The sequence below is a fragment of the Schistocerca cancellata genome, chromosome 9, assembly GCF_023864275.1.
Source record: "Schistocerca cancellata isolate TAMUIC-IGC-003103 chromosome 9, iqSchCanc2.1, whole genome shotgun sequence".
Taxonomy (NCBI): Eukaryota; Metazoa; Arthropoda; class Insecta; order Orthoptera; family Acrididae; genus Schistocerca; species Schistocerca cancellata.
Window position 1 is genome coordinate 57,920,355 of NC_064634.1, and position 7,721 is coordinate 57,928,075.

General features: G+C 42.5%; 1 protein-coding gene across 1 annotated transcript in view; it reads right to left on the reverse strand.

The window, feature by feature from the left end:
- Positions 1-3,060, reverse strand: part of LOC126100474 (alpha-tocopherol transfer protein-like) — a 179,757-nt gene extending 176,697 nt beyond the window's left edge. Inside the window, exon 1 of the mRNA XM_049911082.1 lies at positions 2,953-3,060. The gene's annotated coding sequence lies outside the window, so the exon portion shown is untranslated. The remainder of the gene's footprint in view (positions 1-2,952) is intronic.
- Between the last annotated feature and the right edge of the window lie 4,661 nt (positions 3,061-7,721).

Sequence of the window (7,721 nt, forward strand, 5' to 3'; positions counted from 1 at the left end):
GTCACAAAGTTGATCGTTGTGTGTACCTTGTTCGAAGATCTGAAGGTCACTACGCCCATGCAACTTTTGCCTCCCCACAATGTAACGCCTCGACCACCAAAACTATCATCTTCGACAAAGCTGAACTTACCGTCATAAGTAATGCTCCCAGGAACATTGTTGAACATGATCGTTCTGGTCGTCAAGGTGCTATGGTATGGGGACATGCTCAATTAGCGTGCTGACCAACTCACTCAGTGCTTGGTATGTCCAGGGAACCATCATAAATCACGGCGATGTAGTTTAATTACTTTCTTTTCATATATGTTCGTCTCATTGCCTATTTCTTTCGGTCACTTTCTGCACTGTGCTGTATACGTTCTCCCTATGTGTGGTCCAAATTCATCGAGATAAGTTAACTGGCAGTGACATGTCATGCGAAAGGTGCTTTCGTTAAAAAAAAAAAATAAGTGTGAAATCTTATGGGACTTAACTCCTAAGGTCATCAGTCGCTAAGCTTACACACTACTTAGCCTAAATTATCCTAAGGACAAACACACACACCCATGCCCTAAGGAGGACTTGAACCTCCGCCGGGACCAGCCGCACAGCCCACGACTGCAACGCCCCAGACCGCTCGGCTAATCCCGCGCGGCCTGCTTTCGTCTTTTAAGTTTTCTACACCAGTGTTACATTCTTCAAGTAAGAGGGCATTTCGCCTCTCTTATACATGTTACTCACAAGGAAGAATAGGTCCATAAAGCTTCTTTGCAGCAGTACTGGTAGTTCTCGACAAACCGAGGTAATGAAGAACGTAAAACTTGATAAATCACATCTACTATGTTCATACTTCGCCAACGTACCTTCAGCAGCACAGCTTCATCACCATGGTTCCAGCTGAAATGTAAGGAGCTTCATGTTATGTCAACATGCATCTGCGAATCTAGCCGATTTCTGCGATATGTAACATCACAATGAAGTAATTTTTACATGCTGTTTACATTGACATCTGAACATACAAAATTTCATTTGCGAAATGGAAGCTCTTATTAATGACAGTTGAGGAATTTTGTCATTACGTCTGCTGCATTAAACATAACTACGCTGAAGTGGCCTATTTTCTACATCTAAACACATATTCCGGAAACTACCATGAGGTGAGTGACAAAGGGTGCCTCGTGTATGGTGTTCCAGTCGTGAATAGTTCGATGGAAGAAAGGTTGCTGGTAAGCTTACGTGTGGGGTCTAATCTCTTTAGCTTTACCTTCACGTTCGTTTTGCGAGGTATAATTAGGAGGAAACAATGTACTTTATGTTTAGGAACGGACGCTCTCCGAACTTTAACAGTAAACCACACCGTCATCAAGGGCGCCGCTCTTGCAGCATCTGCCAATATTGAGGATCTCTATGGCGCTTTCGTGCTTACTAAATGAACCTGTAACGAAACGCGCTGCTCTTCTTTTGGAGAAGTCACAGCGGAAAATGGCCCGATTCAAGAATAAACATCCGGGCTACGAGAAAATCATTGTCGTTAGTCTCTCGGGTGTTAGAAGAACAGGGGTTTTGTAACTAACACCAGTTAAAAGTGACAGTGGAGGTGCTAAACGTGTGCTACTGCTAAAGACTGCACATTATTCCTCATTCTTTGAATGCTGTAATTTATGACTGCAATTGTCTGTCACCTTATTTATGTCATTTCATTGTAAGCTAGCCATTTTTTGTTACTGTTTTAGTGGAATAACAAAAAAAGCAATAAAACCTGACAGTGTTTAAATATTGGCGACTCCTTAAATATTTCTTACAGGCCGTGTCTCTTATTTTGGCCATCATAATGAAACTGTTCAAGTATTGTAATCTGTGTCACGGTCAAGAAATAAAAATAACATACAAAATCTGACATACTCCTCCCGCCCCCCCCCCCTCACCACCCAAACGCACTGTTATTAGCGAAGTTTTATATAGCTCGTGCAAAGGGCCCCTTCGGAGAACAGAACTAATTTCAGCGAAACAGACAACCTTCGTCACAAGAAACAAAATTTCATACTCTCGATCAGAAAACGTTTAGCTGTGTTGTATCGTAATATTACAGTAAAGAATCACTGTGCAGAGATGTACGCCCATTCGACAGAATAGGTTAAATTTTGTGTTTCACTTGTAAACAGTTTCTTGAGCTGATGTTTGTTTACTGAGCAGGTGCACTGTTTACATTTCAACAGCTATATGTTAACAACGGATGTCTTCATAAATAATAAATGTATCTGCGTAAATAATAAATGCATTAGTAATAAACACAGGTCCTTACGATGCTCGAGAATAAATAATAGGTATACATGGCTGCTCGTGAATTAATGATAGGGAATATATGATGCGTACAGACCACAACAACGATATTGATTTCCGCCATATCAACAGTACATCCCTGTACAATCACAACATCCCCCCTCCCCACTGATTGTACACCATATGACGTAAGTCAGAATCAGGAATCACTTCTGTAAGCGATATTGTAACTATGCACTTTTTTTGGACTGTCACCATTTTGTGAGTCCGTGGCTTCACTTTATATGATTCGTTCTAAAAATCAAACAGCCTGAAATTCACCAAGAGTTCTACAACCTTAGAGAAATTATACGTATGAATATAGCTACTCTTCGCATTTTAACTATATAAACACTCGTAGTATCAAGTAATGAAGGCTCTGACACTAGTAACTCATCTGAAACGTTTTAAACAATACTCCTGTCACCTACACATACAGCGCTACTAGATGTTCAGTTATGATAAAGATTTAAACTAGTGTGTCACATGCGGGGAAGCAGTAACACGAAAGTGACGTTAACGTCGGATTCATGGTAAATTATTCTTCGTCAGATACAGAAACGCGGTAATTTTCCTCCTTGCTGAAGCCGTTTGTTAACCACTTCTTTCTCTTTAGGAGCTGCTGCGCTGACGACCAAGACATAATGCACTTACCGTGGCTATTGCAGATTCCCGCGATGTATTACACGTACTGCCACGGCCCGCTCTGACGCTGCACTGAATTAGGTTAGCCGGTGCACCGAGCCGCGCGCTACGCACCCGACAAGCAACGTTCGCTGCCTGTGACGCAACAGCCCGCAGCGTCATCGCTACGTCACCGCCCGCCTGAGTCAGGACTCCGCGGCTGTATTTACATCCTCACGCCGCCAGACACGTCTGAGACGGAAATCCCGTTAGCTTCTGCATTCATAGCACTGTGGCATTAGCCACTTCCTCACATCATTTGTCTCGTGGAGCAAACAGTACCATTTGGCTAGAGAAGATAGCATTCAGATCTAAATATACAGGGTGTTACAAAAAGGTGTGTGAAAAATAGAAAACAGAAGAAAGTGACGAGGATACGGGATTGGAAATTGAAGGAGAGTGAATGTGCTGAGAAGTACAGAGAATTAATAACACAAAAATTTCCAAAAGAAGTTTTCTGCGATGTAGAAAAAGAATGGAGTTTATTCAAAGACACTTTAGTCGAAGCAGCACAAAAAGTATGTGGCAGAACATCTGGAAAGGAAAAAATAAGACAGACAAGTTGGTGGGATGATACCACAATCCAAGCAGTTAGAAGAAAAAATGGAGCATGGAGAAAATGGTGGAAAACTAAAAATGACGAAGACCATAAAAGATATATAGAGGAAAAGAAGAAGTGCAAAGAAATAGTGGAAACAGCAAAGAAAAAGGCGTGGGAAGAGTTTACAAAAAAACTTGAAGAAGATGTGAAGAGGAATAAGAAAATGTTCTATAAAATGATGAAAAATAAAAGGAAGGCTTCTGAAGTACCAGTAAAGATGGAAACAGAGGACGGTACCATTATTGAAGATCCAGGGAATATAAAAGATCTCTGGAAAGAACATTTTAAGAAGCTGTTAAACGCTGAGGACCAGGTACATGAGGAAACAACAAATAATGGAGAAAGTGAGAGAAGTTGGGAAGCAGAATTAGGACAAATTACACAGGAAGAAATGGAAAAAGCATTGAAGAAGATGAATGGGGGGAAAGCCCCAGGACCTGATGAAGTATCAGTGGACATGATAAGAGCAGCAGGTCCAGTGGGAATGCAGTGGCTGTATAGAGTACTATCAAGCGTTTGGAGAAATAGTAAAATACCTGGCGACTGGAGAACAGGAGACATTGTTCCCATCTTCAAGAAAGGCAATAAAAGACTTTGTAAAAACTACAGAGGAATAACCCTCATGAGTCATACAGCCAAGATTTTTGAAAGAATTTTACTAAATCGAATAAGTGAAAAGATAGAAAAGGAGCTGAGTGAAGAACAGCATGGGTTTAGGAAAGGAAGGAGCACAATCGACCTGATATTTTCTATCCGTCAACTGATGGAAAAAAGTTGGGAGTATAACAAAAGGGTGATAATGGTTTTTATTGACATAGAAAAGGCATATGACTCAGTTGACAGGGAAAGACTCTGGGAAGAACTGAAGAAGATAGATATAGAAGATGGATACATTAATGTTATAAAGACAATGTACAGAGGCCACAATTGTAGAATTAGAACACCATTGGGGAACTCTGAATACTTCGAAATAAGAAAAGGACTTAAGCAAGGAAGTATTCTATCTCCTGCGCTTTTCAATGTTGTGATGGAGGGAATGAATAGGGCAGTTAAAGATATAGTAAAAGAAAAAGACAAAAAGATGATTTTTGCAGATGATATGGTAATATGGGGTGATAAAGAGGTAGATGTACAGTTACAGCTTGATGCGTGGAAGGAAATAATGAAAAGGTATGGATTAAGAATAAATAAATATAAGAGTGAAGTAATGGTATTTGGAAGAGAGAAAGGAATCAATGGAAATATTACCTTGAATGGAGAACCCCTCAAAGTGGTAGAAAGTTTCACTTATTTAGGGAGTGAAATATCTAGGGATGGAAGAATAACTAACGAAATTAATAGGAGGTTACAGAAGGGAGGCAATTTCTACCAAACAATAAAACATCTGATTTGGAATAATGAAGTGCCAGAAAGAGCAAAACTCCTGATGTATAAGAATTATTACTTCCCTATTGTCACCTATGGTGGAGAAACATGGACAATGAAAGAAAGGGACTGGAGCAGACTGCAAGCAGGGGAAATGAAATTTCTCAGAGCAGTAAAGGGAAAAACAAGAATGGACAGAGTAAGGAATGTAGAGATTAGAAAAGACCTCAAACAAGAAAGTATGAGAGAAGAAATTGAAAGAAAGAGATTAAGATGGTATGGGCATGTTAAGAGGATGCATGGGCAGAGACTCCCCAAAATTATGGAAGAACTAAAGATGGATGGGAAACGACCTAGAGGGCGCCCAAGAACACGATGGAAAATGGGAGTGAGAATATCTGTTGAAAGGAGAGGTGTGACCTGGCAGCAAGTAGAGGAAGAAAAGTGGTGGGAGGACCGAGCCAAATGGAGAGGACTCGTCAGCACCCAGACCCGGCAGTAGCTGGAGCGGGATTCGGATATAGATAGATAGATAGACAAAAAGGTACGTCCAAACTTTCAGGAAACATTCCTCACACACAAAGAAAGAAAATATGTTATGTGGACATGTGCCCGGAAACGCTTACTTTCCATGTTAGAGCTCATTTTATTACTTCTCTTCTTATCACATTAATCATGGAATGGAAACACACAGCAACAGAACGTAGCAGCGTGACTTCAAACACTTTGTTACAGGAAATGTTCAAAATGTCCTCCGTTAGCGAGGATACATGCATCCACCCTCCGTCGCATGGAATCCCTGATGCGCTGATGCAGCCCTGGAGAATGGAGTATTGTATCACAGCCGTCCACAATACAAGCACGAAGAGTCTCTACATTTGGTACCGGGGCTGCGTAGACAAGAGCTTTCAAATACGCCCATAAATAAAAGTCAAGAGGGTTGAGGTCAGGAGAGCGTGGAGGCCATGGAATTGGTCCGCCTCTACTAATCCATCGGTCACCGAATATGTTGTTGAGAAGCGTACGAAGACTTCGACTGAAATGTGCAGGAGCTCCATCGTGCATGAACCACATGTTGTGTCGTACTTCTAAAGGCACATGTTCTAGCAGCACAGGTAGAGTTGGTTGGTTGGTTGTTTTGGGGAAGGAGACCAGACAGCGTGGTCATCGGTCTCATCGGATTAGGGAAGGATGGGGAAGGAAGTCGGCCGTGCCCTTTCAGAGGAACCATCCCGGCATTTGCCTGGAGTGATTTAGGGAAATCACGGAAAACCTAAATCAGGATGGCCGGACGCGGGATTGAACCGTCGTCCTCCCGAATGCGAGTCATGTGTCACAGGTAGAGTAGCCCGTATGAAATCATGATAACGTGCTCCATTGAGCGTAGGTGGAAGAACATGGGGCCCAATCAAGACATCACCAACAATGCCTGCCCAAACGTTCACAGAAAATCTGTGTTGATGTCGTGATTGCACAATTGCGTGCGGATTCTCGTCAGCCCACACATGTTGAGTGAACATTTACAACTTGATCACGTTGGAATGAAGCCTCATCCGTAAAGAGAACATTTGCACTGAAATGAGGATGGACACATTGTTGGATGAACCATTCGCAGAAGTGTACCCGTGGAGGCCAATCAGCTGCTGATAGTGCCTGCACACGCTGTACATGGTACGGAAACAACTGGTTCTCCCGTAGCACTCTCCATACAGTGACGTGGTCAACATTACCTTGTACAGCAGCAACTTCTCTGACGCTGACATTAGGGTTATCGTCAACTGCACGAAGGATTGCCTCGTCCATTGCAGGTGTCCTCGTCGTTGTAGGTCTTCCCCAGTCGCGAGTCATAGGCTGGAATGTTTCGTGCTCCCTAAGACGCCGATCAATTGCTTCGAACGTCTTCCTGTCGGGACACCTTCGTTCTGGAAATCTGTCTCGATACAAACGTACCGCGCCACGGCTATTGCCCCGTGCTAATCCATACATCAAATGGGCATCTGCCAACTCCGCATTTGTAAACATTGCACTGACTGCAAAACCACGTTCGTGATGAACACTAACCTGTTGATGCTACGTACTGATGTGCTTGATGCTAGTACTGTAGAGCAATGAGTCGCATGTCAACACAAGCACCGAAGTCACGTTACCTTCCTTCAATTGGGCCAACTGACGGTGAATCGAGGAAGTACAGTACATACTGACAAAACTAAACTGAGCTCTAACATTGAAATTAAGCGTTTCCGGACACATGTCCACATAACATCTTTTCTTTATTTGTGTGTGAGGAATATTTCCTGAAAGTTTGGCCGTACCTTTTTGTAACACCTTGTATAGATCGCTGTGTGTGGGGAAGGACACATGTTGCTCTGCTATCATTTTGCTCTTTTCCTATTCTACTCGCCTATGGCATTGAAGCGAAGGCTGTCAACTGCCCTGGTTTGATGCTACTCTCCACCCTACTCTCTCCTGTGCGAGTCTCCTCATCTCAGAATGACTACTGCAACCCCTATCTCTCTGAAACTGTTTACTGTATTCATTTCTTGGTCTCCCTCTACGATTTTTACCCCCACCCTCCACACTTTTCTCCAGTACTAAACTGGTGATCGCTTGATGTCTCAGATTGTCTCCTTTCACCGATCCCTTCTTTTAGTCAAGTTTTGTAACAATTTCTTTTCTCCGCGATTGTACTCAGCATCTCCTCATTAGTTTCGTGCTCTGTCCATCTGGTCTTCAACATTCTTCTACAACACCACATTTCAAAAGCCTCTGTTCT